The following is a 17,275-nucleotide window of genomic DNA, read 5'->3' as shown; positions in this document are numbered from 1 at the left end:
TCTTAACCACTGAGCCACATCCCGAGCCCTGTTTATTATTTTATTTTGAGACAGGGTCTCACTAAGTAGCTTAGGGTCTTGATAATTTGCTGAGACTGGCCTTGAACTTGTGATCCTCCTGCCTCAGCCTCCTGAGTTGCTGGGATTTAAGGCATGTGCCACTGCTTCTGGCAAATTTTTAAAATATGCATCTGGAGGCCACCTTATATGGTCTCCTACATTGAGGACCACCTCTCTAATTTAAGACCTTAATTTGGGACACCCTTGGCCTAGACCTCTCAGATAGGTGGTCTCCTTCATCCTTCTGGAAGCCCATGACTGGGCCAGTCTGGCATCCAGCTGTTCTGGCCCAGGTAAAGCACTGCACAGCAGGACTGAGGGGAGGCATCGAGGCCACCTCTGATGCCACTGTCTCTGTGAAGGCCACACACCTACCGGAGGACCTCTCCAGGCCTAATTGTCGCAAGCGGCTCTGTCTTGTGGTTGGTAGCACCCTCAAGCCCGCCACGGGGTTGCCACCACTGCTCACACCCACTCTTTATGGAAAGCCCCCTGTCAATCTCTCCTCAATCAGCCCGGGCATGTTTGGCCTGCCAGGACACAGACTGAAATCACAGTTTACGTGGTGCACTTGGGTGGGTTTTCCCATAGGGCAAGAGTGTCCTTCATTTTCTCTGATTCTAGAAAGGCCTAGAGGGGTCTCCACAGCAGAGGGTCTCTCTGAGGGGTAAGTCTGCCTGGTTCTAGATGCAGGGTCCATGTCCCAGGTGCCCAGCATGCAATTCTCACCAAAACTTCACCCAAAATAATTCCACTTGGTAACAAAGTCATGTTTTGCCTAAACAAATTAAGACCCTGAGAGGCCAGAAGAGAGTTTACAAAGACATGATGTGCAGAAAGTCTGAGCAAGTCAAAGCATCTCGTGCAGTTGCTTGATTTCTACATGCTAATTATGTGGCTTCCCTGCAGATGGTTGATAGTTTGCAGATGTTTGGAGGAAAAGCCTGATGACAGCGGCTTGGGCCCTGTGGAGCCCTGGGGAGGTTAAAGGGAAAGTTCGGGTTCAAATCCTGGTTTTGCCACCTGACCACCACATGGCTCAGCGAGTGCCTTTAACCTCAGGATCTTTCACTTGCAAAATGGGGTCAATGAGGACTGAACACATCATTCCCATGGCACTTACCACAGCGAGATGGCAATGGTCTGCTGAAATTGTTAATATCATTTTGATGACTCCCTCTGGACATGGCCCTACCCTTCCCATCACTTCCCATATCCCAAGGTCCTAAAGCCACCATGAGTTTCTTCAACTTCCCTCAGAATCATTGGTCACTGTTTCAGGCCTGTTGTCCAGGACAGCCTCTCCCTCAGCTGTCCTTTATCTCCTGTTTTCTCAGCCATTTCTTTGAAGGGCCTCAGCATTGGTTTTATTTTAACATATAGCAAAAGTATCTTCCTTTGCTTCTTGGGTCAGTCCCACTAAGCACTTACATGCTTTTTGACATCAATTTTAGGTCAGAATTTTTGCTAGAATGCAAGAGAGAGAGAGAGAGAGAGAGAGAGAGAGAGAGAGAGAGAGAGAGAGAAATGCCCCATGATGCTGGATGGCAGAGTAGCTCCAAAGAGCTCCCAGTGACCCAGAGAGCTCACAGCACAGGGTTTTCTGGACAGCACTGCCTGCCATGCTGGATCTCGTTAGCTGGGAATATGCAGGAATGCTCAGCAATTCACTTTGATGAGCATTACATTTGATTTAGTAAATTATTTCAATCAAAAAGTGAAAGTGTGAATCAGCACTCTCTGGGATGACACCAAATGGAGTATATAACTTTTTCAAAAGCATGGTGACTATTTCAATTTCGTTCCCACCTATTGAAAATGTATTGTGAATTCATTCTAATGTTTACTGGGCACTTATTGGGTGCTGGGTCCTGTTTTGCTTAGAACTGAGGGACTTCCTTGAATGCCAGACTTTACATTTTTAAACCAGTCAAGTCCAGGGGAAATTAGGATGAGCCAGCTTCCCTAGGGGTACAGGACACCAGTAAATAAAAAGTTTGTATTACAGAATCTATGTTCCAGTCAGAGATACAGACAAGAAATTATAAAAAATAAATTCGTAATATATTGGAAAATGATGGTTGTCATGGAATAAAACAAGCAAGGTGAAGAAGTCTGGGACTCTGATGAAGGAATGTGGGTGTGGTCAGGAAGGGAGCAGAGGTTGCAACTTTAAATGGGATGGGGTATTGTGATGCTTCCTGCTTCACTCTTCTTGCTAAGGATTGCTTTGGTTATTCTGGGCCTCTTATCCTTCCAAATGCATTTCATGATTGCTTTCTCTATTTATATGAGGAATGCTTTTGTGGTTTTAATTGGAATTTCATTAAATCTGTATAATGTTTTTGATAATATGGCCATTTTGACAATATTAAGTCTTCCTATCCAAGAACATGGGAGATCTTTCCATCTTCTAAGGTCTTTTTCAATTTCTTTCTTTAGTGTTCTGTAATTTTCATTGTATTGGTCTTTTATATCTTTTGTTAGATTGATTCCCAAGTATTGTATTGTATTGCATTGTATTGTATTGTATTATATTGCATTGTATTTGAGGCTATTATGAATGGGGTAGTTTTCCTAATTTCTCATTCAGAGGGTTCATCACAGAGCAATAGTAACAAAAACAGCATGGTATAGGCACAAAACAGACATGGTACAGAATAGAAGACACAGAGACAAACCCACATAACTACAGTTATCTTATATTAGACAAAGACACCAAAAACATATATTGGAGAAAAGATAGTCTCTTCAACAAATGGTGCTAGGAAAACTGAAAAATCCATATGCAACAAAATGAAATTAAGCCCCTATCTCTCATCATGCACAAAACTCAACTCAAAGTGGATTAAGGACCTAGGAATTAAACTAGCGACCCTTTGCCTAATGGAAGTAAAAGCAGGCCCAAATTTTCATCATGTCAGATTAGGCCCCAACTTCATAAATAAGATGCCTACAGCGCAAGAATTAAAATCAACAATCAATAAATGAGATGGATTCAAACGAAAAAGCTTCTTATCAGCAAAGGAAACAAGTAAGAACGTGAAGAGAGAGCCCACAGAGCAGGAGAACATCTTTACTACACACACATCAGATACAGCACTAATTTCCAGGATATATAAAGAACTCAGAAAACTTAACACCAACAAAACAAATAACCCAATCAGTAAATGGGCTGAGGAGCTGAACAGACACTTCACAGAAGAAGAAATACAATCCATCAACAAATATATGGAAAAATGTTCAACATCTCTAGCAATTAGAGAAATGCAAATCAAAACTACTTTTAGATTTCATCTCACTCCTGTAGGAATGGCAATTATGAGGAATACAAACAATAATAAGTGCTGGCCAGGATGGCGGGGGGTGGGGGGAGATACATGCATACATTGCCGGTGGCACTGAAAATTGGTGCAACCATACTGTAAAACAGTGTGGAGATTCCTTTGAAAACTTAGACTGGAACCACCATTTGACCCAGCTATCCCACCTCTTGGTTTATACCCAAAGGACTTAAATTCAACACACTACAGGACACAGTCACATCAATGTTTATAGCAGCTCAACTCACAATGGCTAAACTGTGGAACCAATTTAGATGCCCTTCAATAGATGAATGAATAAAGAAACTGTGGTATATTACACAATGGAATATACTCAGCATTAAAAGAGAATAAAATTATGGCATTTGCAGGTAAATGGATGGAGTTGGAGAGTATTATGCTAAGCGAAGTAAGCCAATCCCAAAAAACCGAATGTTCTCTCTGATAAGCGAATGCTGATCCATAATGAGGGGGCGGGGGGGAGAATGGAGGAACTTTGATTGGGCAAAGGGGAGGAGAGGAGGGGGACATGGGGGGTAGGAAAGATGGTGGAATGAAATGGACAACTTTACCCTAGGTCTATGTATGACTCTACATGTGGTGCGACTCTACATTGTGTACAACCAGAGAAATGAAAGGTTGTACTCCATTTGTGTACAATGAATCAAAATACATTCTGCTGTCATACATACCTAATTAGAAAAAATAAATTCAAAAAATAAAATAAAATAAATGGGATGGGGTAAGTCCTGCTGGCACCTGGAGAAAAGGGCTTCAGGTTTTCAGGCAACACAAAGACCTAGGCAAATGCCAACAGCCCGAGCAAGGGCTCTGAGGGGGAAGTGCCTGGATGTTTGGGGCATAAATCCTTAAACTCAAGGAACTGCATTCAGAGATGCTAACCTGCTCGACAGTATTTTGTGATTCTTTCTAGGCAACTTTTATTTCCCCGGACTTCTACTTCCTCATCTGCAAAATGAGGAGAATTAAGTCCAAGTATGAAGCAGCCTGAAATTACAGCACCATGTTTAGTCAGATGACAAGTCAGGAGCAGTCTTGATTACTGTGTGATGATTTCTTCTCTACGCTAAGTGGAGAAACAGGCTTGAGGCCTAATTGTGCTCTGGAAGACAGGGCTAACTCATAGGTGGGAACCACCACCCCGGATTGCCCTCCTTCCTCCTTGAGTACCATGTTGAAGGGACTGTCTCATATCCCAAGGCTGGATCTCCCCACTACAGCCTGGCCATGTTGAAGGCCTGTCACCAATCCTTGCAGCTCGGAACACATAATATAAAAATGCTACACAACACCCCAATTCACAATTGTCTGGCGGGCTATAAACAGATTTGTTTATGATGTGAAATAATGTAATTCAGAATATTGTATTGTGATGGTGATTGCTTCATATAATTACAATAATTAGCTAGGAAAACAGCAAACAGATGCAATGCTGAATTCAAAGAAAGGTAGGAAAAAAACATCCCCGACATTGACACGACTCCCAGTGCTACCCCTGCTTCAGGAATGAGGTGTGGATGGGTACTCTGTGCAAAGATGGTGTGCACCTCATCACAACATGCATACCCATGGCCTGGGGCAGAGGATTTCAGACTTACAAGGTAGGCAACTAGGACAAAAGGTGACGCTCTAGTTGCAGAAAGAGGCAAGCAATCAGGTCTCCAAACCCCTCCATCTCCACAGAGCCACCCTGCATTGACACTGGTTTCACATGCTATTTACATACAATAAAATGCACTCCTTTGGTGTATGGTCGCATGACTTTCAACAAGCAGCCCCACGATCAGACAGGAGAACACTGTCACCTCACTTCTCCCCATGCCTCACTGTGGTGGGCCCCTTCCTGCGCCTCCAGACCCTGGGGCCACAGAGCAGTTTTCTGCCCTACAGGTTTGCTTTTTTCAAGATGTCATGTAAATGGCACTGTGGACAAAGCAGCCTGGCCGGCTCCTGTGGTTTAGGACCATGCCCTTAAGCCCCCAGGTTGCCATGAGCAGCAGCAGTCCACTCTACTTGCCCCACTGCCCTACCTGCTGGGCATCAGGGCCAGGCACACGAGGACAGGACAGGGCACTCTTCTCTGTCTTGTCAGAGAGACATCCATGTTGGCCAACTGGGACTACCAGAGCTACTACCCTCCCCAGGCAGCAGTGAGGACCTGGAACCGGGGTCAACAGGGGCCCAGTGGGCATCTGAGCTCAAACAGCCCCCTTCCCCTGCCAGGGCAGAGTCCCAGGAAGCTAAAACAGAAGGCTCACTAACCCCAGCCTCTCACACTCAAGTGCCAGTCACACGGGGAGAGAAGGAGACCAGACTGACTGATGCCCACACCAAGGTGCCCATGTCAGAATTGTGTGGCAGAGGAAAGCAGCCATGGAGGCGGCACTTCAGGAAACACGCGCAAACACACTCAAAACACATGAAAAACGGGGAGCCCCTCAAAGAAACAGAAGGCCAAAGCAACCGAAATTTCAAAATAAAAATACTAAAATCAAAAAGTTTAGAAATCTGTGGATTGGCTTCCCAGCAATGTGGAAAGGATAGAAAAGAGAAATCAGAAGGACTGAAGACGGGACAAGAAGCCACCCATCTGAGCAACAGAGACAAGGGTGGGAAAGACCGAGCAGGGCCTCAGGCACCTACCAGACCAAGCCAAGAGCTGACACTCGCCTCGCGGGAATCCTTGAAGGACGGAGAAGGAGGCCAGAAAGCACAACTGGCAAAAGACATGAAGTACCCTTCCAGGGAGCTGAGTGACTCCCACCAGGATGAGCCCAAAGAGACCCACACTGACACATGGCCTGAGGGCAGTGAGGGAAGCAGCACCTCCATCATGGGGGAGACGGCGCTGGCCACAGCAGGTTCCTCCTCAAGACCAGAGGTCAGCAGGACAGGGGACGATGCTCCCCACAGGCTGAGAGTAAAGAAACATCAGTGCGAAGTTCTGCATCCAGAGAAATCTGCTTCCAGAATGAAGAAGAACCAAGATGTTCTCAAATAAAAAGAATTTGTCACCAGCAGGTCTACTACCCACAAGGAATGGCTCTCAAAACAAAGGGAATAATAATAATAGAGGTGACCCGGAACCTCAGAAGGGAAGAAGAAAGTGGAGACTGGGGCAAAACAGTGTTTCCTTTCAAGATTCTAAATTATATTTGGTGGTTGAAACAAAAAATTATAACGCCATCTGATATAGCTCTAAGTGTAAGGAGAGGATCTGTTTAAGAGAATTGAATATTCAAGATAATTTAAGTGGGAGCATCAAAAGAGGTGCAATTTCTACACTTCACCCCAGCTGTAAAAGAATGACCCAGTAGACAGGGATAAGTCACATACCTATACACCAAGTCATCCCTGGGTATACACAGGAGATTGTTCCCAGGACCCCTCAAGGAGACCAAACTCCAAAAATATTATGCAAAATGACATTGTATTTGCATAAGATCTATGCACATCCTCCCCTGTACAACGTGGCTGCTGGGTAAATAGTTGTTATATTGTATTGTTTAGGGAATGATGCTAAGAAGTCTGTAAGTGCTCAATATAGGCACAATGTTTTTCAAATACTTTCCATCCACAGTTGATTGATTCCACAGATGCAGAACCTGTAGATATAATACAGTAGAGCAACTACACAGTTGGTGGAAGGGCATCCTATGGAAACTGCTTGGACCCCAGCTGCCTAGGGGATCCCTCTACAACTCACAGCCTAAGATGTGACAAGCTATCTGCAGCTAAGACATGGCCTGCCTGAGGCCATGAGTCCACATGGCGACTGCCCCCTCAACTAGCCCCGCTCCCTTCCGTGCAGCCTGGGATCTCTACCCTCTGACCTCACTGGTGCCCAGACTTGCAGGTACACACCCCATCACCACTTGTCACTGTCTGCTCTCCAACTGCCCTCCAGAGGCTGGCAGCCATTCGCCCAGCACCTCCAGACCAGCTCAGGTAATCAAAGGCTCAGCTTTTCCAATAGAACTGAACCCCTCCCAAGTTTGTCCTTCCCAGAACACTCTCCCTTGATCCCAGGCACTGCACAGGGTGTCCTTGTGTTTTATGGTTATTCTCTTTTTATGGTTAATTGTTTTTACACTACTCTTCCACAGCACAACATGCCATGCAGTCTACATCTCCAAACTGGACACAGACAGGGTCAGTCCTGATCCTGGGAGCAGTCCCTGTAAATATGGGGCTCGGGGATTGATTTGGCCTTGTTCTTGGACCTGAGCATGATGCTGAATCCCTTGCCAATGAGAAACGCAGCTTAGGACCCGTGGCATGCCATGATATCACAGCTGATCCAGCTACCACCTTCAGTCATTTGTGATAAAGCCACAGTCGGGGCACATGCCTTGGGTCGTGTCCTCCTCCCATGGACCACAGTGATGACGACTGTAAGAACTGTGGTGTGAAATGGATTCCTTGGAGAGTCCTTGAACATTTACAGAGAGAAAATGACAGGCTCAGGTCCCTTCCCACCTCAAATCACAGTCTGAAAATCAGACAGCTTCTGTGACAGCCCTGAAAGAATCTTGCATTTCCTGCACCTGCAGGACTGACTTTGCTGGACCCCAAACACAAAATTTAGTGGTGCAAGTTGCTGAATTAAAATGACCATTCAATATTGGCACCAAAACAGACATGAAAACCAATGGAACAGAATAGAAGACACAGAAACAAACCCACATAAATACAGTTATCTCATATTAGACAAAGGTGCAATAAACATGCATTGTAGAAAAGATAGCCTCTTCAACAAAGGGTTCTGGAAAAACTGGAAATCTATATGGAGCAGAATGAAATTGAGCCCCTACCTCTCACCCTGCACAAAACTCAACTCAGCGTGGGCGAAGGACCTAGGCATTAGATCAGAGACTCTGTGTCTACTTGAAGAAAATGTAAACCCAACTCTCCATCATGTAGGCTTGAGACCCAACTTCCTTAACAAGACTCCTAAAGCACAAGAAGTAAAATCAAGAATCAACAAATGAGATAGTATCAAACTAAAATGCTTCTTCACAGGAAAGAAAATAATCAAGAACGTAAAGAGAGTGTCTACAGAATGGGAGAAAATCTTTGCCACCTGCATCTCAGACAGATCATGAATCTCTAGGATAAATAAAGAAATCAAAAAACTTAACATCAAAAAAATAACAATAACCCAGTCAATAAATGGGCAAAGGAATTGAACAGATACTTCACAGAAGAAGAAATATGATCAGTCAACAAATATATGAAAAAATGTTCAACATCTCTAGCCATTAGAGAAATGCAAATTAAAACTACACTGAGTTTTCATCTCAATCCTGTCAGAATGGCAATTATCAAGAATACAAGTGACAATAAATGTTGGCGAGGATGTGGGAGAAAGGTAAACTCATACATTGCTGGTGGGACTGCAATTGATGCAACCACTATGGAAAGCAGTAGGGAGATTCCTCAAAAAACTTTGAATGAAACCACCATTTGACCCAGCTATCCCACTCCTCAATTTATACCCAAAGGACTTAAAATTAGCATACTGTAGTGACACAGGCACATCAATGTTTATAGCAGCTCAATTCACAATAGCTAAGCTATGGAACCAACCCAGGTGCCCTTCAATAGATGAACGGTTAAAGAAAATGTGATATATATACACAATGAAATATTACTCAGCCATAAAGAAGAATGAGATTATGGCATTTGCTGGTAAATGGATGGATCTGGAAACTATCATGCTGAGTGAAATAAGCCAGTCCCAAAAAACCAAAGTCAACTGTTCTAATATATGGATGCAATGCACAATGTGTGTGTGTGGGGGGGGTAATAGAAATTCATTGGATTAGACAAAGGGGAATGAAGGGAGGGGAGAGGGATGGGAATAGGAAAGACAGTAGATTGAATAAGACGTTGTTTTTTTCTATGTTCACATATGAGTACACAACCAGTGAAACTTCATATCATGTACAACCACAAGAGTGGGATCCTAATTAAAATAAGTTATACTCCAGGTATGTATAAGACATCAAAATTGGTGTGGGCGCCTTGCCAGAGCCTCAGTCTCATGCGACAGCTGTGCAGTGCCAGATGGCTTCAGGGGTCTCCTAGGTGGGTTGGTAGAAATCTGGATGTGGGGGTGACCTACATTTAATGAGACTGACATGCCAGGGCTTCCAAGGTGGTAATCCAAAGGCAGAGCTCTGCAGGAGGACTGGGCTAGAAGCATCACACGCAGCCTTCACCTCCACCCGAAACTCCTCAGGAAGGCTCAGGAGCACCTTCTTCCCCGGAGCACTAGGGAAAGTGCCCACCTCTCCAACCTCTGCGTCTGCTCCTTCCTCAGGCTCAGGAGGGCACAGAGGATGTCATCATGGAGAAGGGCTTCCTCGTTTCAGGGTGGTACAGGGATCCTAGAATAGCAAGGATCAAAGAGCATGACTCATTGTCAAAGGCAAGATGGGCCTGTCAGCCACAAGGCCATGCGGACGTGACAGCAATCAGACTGCCCAGCTCACGGACACCTTCAACAACAGCTGAAGGACCGTGACATCCCTAGGACTGAATGGGTGGGCAGCCCACCAGGACATCACTCGATCTACACAGTTATCTGCTCCTCAGTGCAGGAACAAATGAGCAAAGCCAGTTCGCAGACCTGCAGGCGCCGGGTTGAAGGGAAGCTCAGATCCCCTTGATGGGGGACCCTGAACTGGCACCACCAGGACACACTGCGAGTCTGTCTTCCTCTACGCCCCCCTGAGGGACTGGCGGCCACACATCAGGATGACTGACTGGAGGAAAAGCAGATGCTCGGAGTCTTCACAGATCACCAGATGCCCGAAGAGGTCAAGAGCCAGAGCAGCTGGGGCTCTGCCTGAGGGCAAGGTCCACACGGGATGGCACATAAAGAAGGCCAGAGACGTGAACTGCGACCTCACATCTAATCACTCAGCCGTTAAGGCCGCCGGGGCCGCTTTGCACATGTTCTCTGTGAATGGCATACGAATGAGTTTATTTACCTACACGACTCGGTCTCCACTCCTTTCTCCTGTTTCCTACTTCCTGTTTTTAAGTTTTACACGTAAGTTGTCAGAGGCTCACTTTACAACTTAGTCTTCAGGGAACAGAATATTTGGCGAGCGAGCGAGTGAGTATGAAGAGCAATGTATACAGTTGCCACAGGACACAGGGACTCTCTTCTCATCGTGAGGACAATGAGAGAGTCTTCACTCGCAGGAGGATGGTTGCTCTTGCCAGGTAGAAGCAGAGAGCCGTTCTGCGGCCATAAGGTGGTTTGAACGTGCAGAACAGGGTACGCCTGCTGCTGAGTGGACGAAGGGCCGACTGCATCCCTCGAAGGTAGATCTCCTACCTGCTCCACTATACCTGGGCGCACCTGGAGTAAACGGTGCAACTCCTTCTGCTTTTCTCCTTAAAGTGAACATAGTGCTAAGTCCTCCCAACAGAAGATGCCAGAGGCGCACTGCAGGACGGAACCTGAGCTCCTGTGCAGCCCTGGCTGTTCGCCTGTGGCCCAGAGCTCCATGGGGATCTGACACTCCTCTGCAACACCAGCAGCCCATGGCGCCTGCCAGGGCTGGAGCATCCTTAGTGACCAGCCCCACTACCCAGTCCTGCAGCTTGCAAGCTCTGAGGACTCGAAAGGGCTGGCTCCTACTTCCCCTCAAGACTGTTGCCTACTGTTTGCCCAGCAACTCCACATGAAATTCAGTCTGGACAAACTGACCCAATCCTCAGTCACCCAGTGGCAGATCACACCTTCTTCCTTGAGATCTGAATTCCTTCCACATTCACCTTGGGTACGCTCTCAATCCTGGGGTACCAAATGCAGTTTCCCATTTCTCATAGTCACTTTTAGTGTGGTTAATCACTCTTATCATTATATCATGCTTAAACTTCTGTGTAGCTTCAACTTCCTGATTGGATCTAGACAGCTACCCCAAGACAGACCATACCCAGGTCGTCAAATAACATAGTCGAATTTGGGGAATGGGAATCTCACAAAGTGTGTTCTCAGACCATAGTGGGATCAAGCTGGAAATCCATCACAGAAAGATAACAGGAAAACTCTGAACACTTGAAAACTAAACAACATGCTTCTAAATAATCCATGGATCAGGGAAGAAGTCTCAGGAGTAATAAAAAAGATACGCTGGTGTAGGAGCACAAAAGTACAACAACTCAAAATTTGTGAAACACAGTTAAAGCAGGGTTGGGAGGGAAAGGCGCAGCGTTGTGTGCCTACCTTAGAAAAGACAGAGTTTCCAGTCAAAGTTCCAAGCCCTGGACCCATCGAGTGAAAGAAAGAAAAGCCTGAAGCAAGAAGAAGGAAGGAAATAACAGAGATGGGGGAGAAATCGATACAATTGAAACAAAAATAATAGAGAAAAATCAATGAAAGAAAAAGCTTGTTCTCAGGCAAGATTGATAAAATTGATTCAGAATCTCTTCAAAGACAAATGAAAAATTAGAGAAGACACAGACTGTCGATAGCAGGAACAATCCAGGGGCCATAGCTACAGCCCCTTGGGCATCGGGAGGCTCAGGAGGAAGCTGCTATACTACTGACATCCGACAGCCTCCATGAAATGGACCAGTCCTTCAAGAAGCACAAGCTACCCAGAACCCACCTAATCTGAAGCAGATAGTATGAATAGCACTAAAACTCATCAAGATAAACCTGTGATTTTAAACTCCCACATCAGAAGTCCCCAGGCCCCGATGTGGAGAATTCTGCCCAACTTTTAAAGAAGAGTCAACACCAATTCTATATAATCTCTTCCAGAAAACAGAGAAGGAGAGAATGCTTTCAGTTCATTTCAAGAACCTAGGTATTATCTTGACACCACACAGTATGAGAAAGAAAGCGCAGGCGGATGTCCTGCAGGAGCATAGATGAAAAAGCTTTCAGAAGGTACTAGCCATAGGATTCATATTCTATGATATGAAAGAGTTGCACACCGTGATCGGGGGCTGCAGGGGTGTGTGCAGTACAAACCACCACACCAGCCCAGTGAAGAGAAACAATCAACAAGGGAATGCCTCTGACAAATTGACACCCTTCCTGAATAAATATCTCTGAAAAATAGCCATAAGCACAGGCTGAGGCAGGAGGATGGCAAGTTTGAGGCCAGCCTCAGCAAGTGAGCAAGGCCCCAAGCAACTTAACAAGACCCTGTCTTAAAAACTGGGCTGAGGATGTAGCTCAGAGCCCCTGGGTTTAATCCCTGGTACTGAAAAAAAAAAAAGAAAAAAGAAAGAAGGAAAGAAAAAATTAGCAACAGGGATCCTCTTAATGTGATAAAGAGCATTGACATGACTGTGGAGCTAAATCATACACTGTCTTCTCCCCTGAGATGACAGCAAGACAGAGACACACATTCTCCCTGCTCTGATCCAGCAGGTCCCTGGAATTCTAGACAGTGCAGTAGGGTGGGGAGAAATGCAGACTACAGGGAAGACATGACAGCAGAGGACCAGCAAACCTGCTCCAGCTGGCAAATGACTTGATTGTCCCTGTAGAGAGTCCTAAGGAATCCCCACCCCTCCCCCCAAGAAGCCCTCCTAGAACTAATAAGTGAGGTCAGCAGGGTACAAGATCAACACTCAAAAATCAATTGCATGTCTAGAGCTAGCTGTGAATCATTGGAAACCCAAATTAAAAACACAATGCCATTTCCACTCACTCAAAAAAAATAAATAAAATACTTAGGTGTAAATCTAGCCAAACATGAGCAGGACTTATATCTTGAAACCCATAAAACACTGATGAATGAACTAAAAAAAATAAATAAACCCTAAATAATAGAAAGGCATATTGTGTTCACAGAAGAGGAGATTCAACACAGTAAAAATGTCTATTTTCCCCAAATTGATATACAGACTTCTTGCAATTCCCATCAAAATCCCAGTAAGATTTTCTAAAAAGCTAAAATTTATATAGAAAGGGAAAGGAACTAGAATAACTCAAACAATTTTGAAGAAGGATAATAAAGTGGGAGAACCAGTCTACCTGATTGAAAATTTATTATAGAGCTACAGTAATCAAGACTGTATTGTCAGAGGAATAGACACAGGAATAGATCAGCAGAGCAGAATAAGAGTAATAATAATGAAAGAGAAATTGAGCTGCGTAAATATGCCCAACTGATTTTTTGACAAAGGTTCAAAGCAATTTTTGTAGCAAAAGTGCAGCCTTTCAACAAAGGCACTGGGGCAAGTGACTTCCATTGCCAAAAGCAAAACTGAGAGTTGACACCTAAACCTCACACCTCACATGCACAAAACTTAACTCAGATGCAAAACAGGCTTGAATATGAAACGCAAAACTACACAGCTTTAGGGGAAACCCGTAGGAGAAGATGCTCCGAATCTAGGACACGAGAAGGAGTTTCTAGACTTGCATGAGCCACACAAGAAAAATTGATAAGTCTCACCTCATTAAAATGAAAACTTTTTACTATGTAAAAGTCCCTGCTTGTAATAAGAGAGAACACTGGCCGTAGACCTGGAGAAGATATTTGCAGCAACAGATCTGTCAAAGGACGCACATCTAGAATGTAGAAAGAACTAAGAGTAAGAGTAAAGACTAAGAGTTAAAAAAAATCCAATTACAGTCCAGTTGGGAAATGAACAAAAGACATAAGAGACAAATCACCCTAGAAGATAAACTGATAGCAAATGACACACCAAAAAACGTTCATCATCGTTATCTACCAAGGAAATGCAACTGAAAACCACGACGAGACATCTCTGTGCTCCTTTCAGAAAGCAACCATAAAGAATGGCGGTGAGGACGCGGACATGCTGGGTATATCCCTGCTAGAAGTAAAGTAGCACAGCCATCCCAAGAGGGTGCAGCTAAACATGCAGCCCGCCTTCACCCAACATCGATGCTCCTGGAAATTTGCCCCAGAGCCAAGGAAACATGGACACAGGAACACCTGTTTGTGAATGCTCAGAGCACTGGCTTTATGATGGTCCAAGGTGGGAGTCGGTCCAGACGTCCTTCAACAGAACTTTCCTACAGTGAAATACTACTCAGCAGTGAAAAAAGAACAAGCTGTTGACATGGATTTGAATGAATTTCTAGAGGAATTATGCTCAGTGAAAAAAGCCAATGCCCAAGGGCTGCGCACGAAACAATGCTCTTACATAACATTCTTGAGATGACCAATTCCAGAACTGCAGACCAGATGGGTAAGTGGTTGCCACAGGTTAGGGGGATGGAATAGATGGGAAGAGCAGGAGAAAGTCAGTGTGGCCCCGGGGTCCTGGCAGTGATGGAAATGTTCTGTACCTTAACTCGGCCTCTGTCAACATCAGACTACAACTTGAAGATGCCATCACGGAGGGAAATCGTGTAAAACGCACACGGGGACTTTGCTTTTTTTCTTCCTCCTCTACGTGAATCTACAATTATCTCAAAACAAAGAGGCTATTTTTTTTAAATCATAAACAAACAGAATCAGAACAACATTCTCAGTGTGAGTTAATGTTATTTGATGCATAAGACCTAAAACCCTGCATAAGACCTAAAACCTAAAACCATGGGCACCTGGCCCCTCTGGAAGAAATACCGGCTCTCACAGGCCATTTTCCTCCACCCCACTTTCTTTGTACCAAGTCACTTTTTGTCCACATACACTTATGTTCAAAGGCAGCTTGCGTTGCTACCATACATGGAAAAGCTTCAGAGCGGCTGCCAACCAGAAGTCATCACAAAGAAGGCACAGCGAAAGAGACACACATGAGGAGCCAGCACACGGGGGCCAGCCAGCCCTCAGGCCAGGGCCCCCGCCCCATGCCCAAGCCACAGCTGCAGAATTTTCTCAGCGTGAAGTTCCAGAATGGTTCGGCCCCTCTGCTGCACCACCCTTGCAAGGACGGCCTGGGAGGCAGGACCCACCTTTGCCCCTTGGCTACCTACAACCCCTGTGACCTTGAACAAGTCACTTCTATGCGCCCTGCTGTTTCCCTTTTCTCACAGTGGGCTCTCGTTCCTTTGTTGAAGATCAGAAGAGTCACAGATGTGACTGTTGGCACAGGGCGGGCTCCCCGTGAGTCTGCCCCCTCATCAACCCCCTTTTCCAGCTTTGGTCTCTGTGGACATGCTGCTGCGCTGCCTGCCAGGAGAAAGGTCTCTCTGGCTGCTGACCCCTGGCCCCTCGCCGTGAGCTCATTTCCCCAGGCAGCTGTGCTGCGGTCAATTAGGTCCTTTCAGGTTGCCCTGCTCACGCGGAGCACCCCCCCATGACTGGCCCCATCCCCAGTTTCCCAGCCCATCCTCGTGGCCTGGCTTCTGGGGTCTGCGGTTGGTATGAGCCTGTGGTCCTGAATACAGAGTGTAGGTGGTTCCAGGCACATTCCTTCAGACTGGCCCTGACGCTGACACTGCGTCTCCCCACCAGCCACCTTATCATCCTCTAGGTTGAATCCTGTCCTCGCTGCATTTCAGCAGATAAGATCTCTGGTGTCACTCTTACAGAAAGATTTGCTACGGGAAAGGAGAGACATGTTGCCACTCAGAACCTGGCTTCCATGGCTTATCTGAGATTCTCTCCAGCCCTCAGCTATTTTGGAGGCTGGGAAGCCAAATATGTGTATAAATACATGGTTCCTTGGCCCCTGTAAATCTCACTAAAAAATGCTATCCTTGGGTGACTGATTAGCGCAGCTGCTATAAATAGCATGTCTATCAAATACCTTGATAGTCAGATTATACTCTGTTTAAAACTCTTGTGCTAATATAATGTATGTTTTTAACCAATTCACATCTTCAATGTAATTAGGTCCATCATTGGGGGAAAAAATACAGCTTATAAAGCACTAAATTTCCTTACAAATGTTTTCGAGTTTAGTAGAACATGGATTGTGAGCCTGGTTTCTGACAGCCATTATAAATTGCAGTAAATATTTTGACAAACACAACAGTGGTGGTAGGCACACAGGAGAATTACTGAACTGGGCCAGACCCAGTTTCACGTAGCATTTCTTTTTAACTGCGGGTTTGGAGACAAATATATCATTAAGAACACAGGGTAAAAGAGCTTGTTGGTTAAAAATAAATAAATAAATAACTGGCCCCTTCTGTATCTGTGCCCTGGGGCAGTCACCTACCTTTATAAAGAGAGGTGCATTTCCAACCAGAGACACACCACCTGTTCAGACCCAGACGGCCTGGCCCAGTCTGGAGACAACATCCACAGATCCAGAAAGGACCCCAGGCTGGCTGCGCAGAGGAGAACTGAGCTCCAGGCGCCTTGCCACACTCTGCAGGGGACTTGCTCCTCTTTGCTGAGAAGGTATCTGGTGTTCTCTACCAGTTCCTGCTCCATGGGCAGCATCTCAGAGCACAGAGAGGTTCCAAGCACCTTAGAAAGTAAAATAAAAGAGAAGGGCCTCCCAGTGCTTGTCCTTTGAGTCAACTCCATGTTTAACTGAGAAAAGCACCATTTTGGGTAACCTGGAAGAGACTCGAGCAGAGATGAAACTTGTCGGGTTCAGAAAAAGGAAGTCAATTATTGTCTATACGTTACTTTTTGTGACAGTAGCAACCCTTAGAAAACAGGAAGAGAGAGAAGCAGAGACCTAAAAAAAAAAAAAAAAGTACAGACACAGCTCAGATCTTTAGAAGTGTGGCTATTGATCTAACAACCTACGAATGGAGGCTGCTTCCCAGGAAGGTAGGTGTACAAGATATTGCATTAGAGACGAGACTGTTCTGCACAGGTTAGTAAGAAGGAGAGCCAGGGTGTGCATTTTCCTGGAGCTGGGGTTAGCAGAGCCTCCACTGTAACCCTGGAGGTTCCCAAGGGCCCAGAATGAGCATTTCCATTGCAGGTGGCTAGGCAGGGGATGGGGAGCAGCCA

At 45.4% G+C, this 17,275-nt stretch overlaps 1 protein-coding gene across 1 annotated transcript in view; it reads right to left on the bottom strand.

The window, feature by feature from the left end:
* ZNF831 (zinc finger protein 831) overlaps nt 1–16,650 on the bottom strand; it is a gene marked incomplete at its 3' end in the record, with an annotated part of 82,656 nt that extends 66,006 nt beyond the window's left edge. Inside the window, exon 1 of the mRNA XM_081292594.1 lies at nt 16,524–16,650. The remainder of the gene's footprint in view (nt 1–16,523) is intronic.
* Between the last annotated feature and the right edge of the window lie 625 nt (nt 16,651–17,275).

The sequence above is a fragment of the Spermophilus citellus genome (assembly GCF_964194105.1).
Source record: "Spermophilus citellus genome assembly, chromosome: 4".
NCBI classification, from domain to species: Eukaryota; Metazoa; Chordata; class Mammalia; order Rodentia; family Sciuridae; genus Spermophilus; species Spermophilus citellus.
This window is presented reverse-complemented; position numbering and strand designations above follow the sequence as displayed.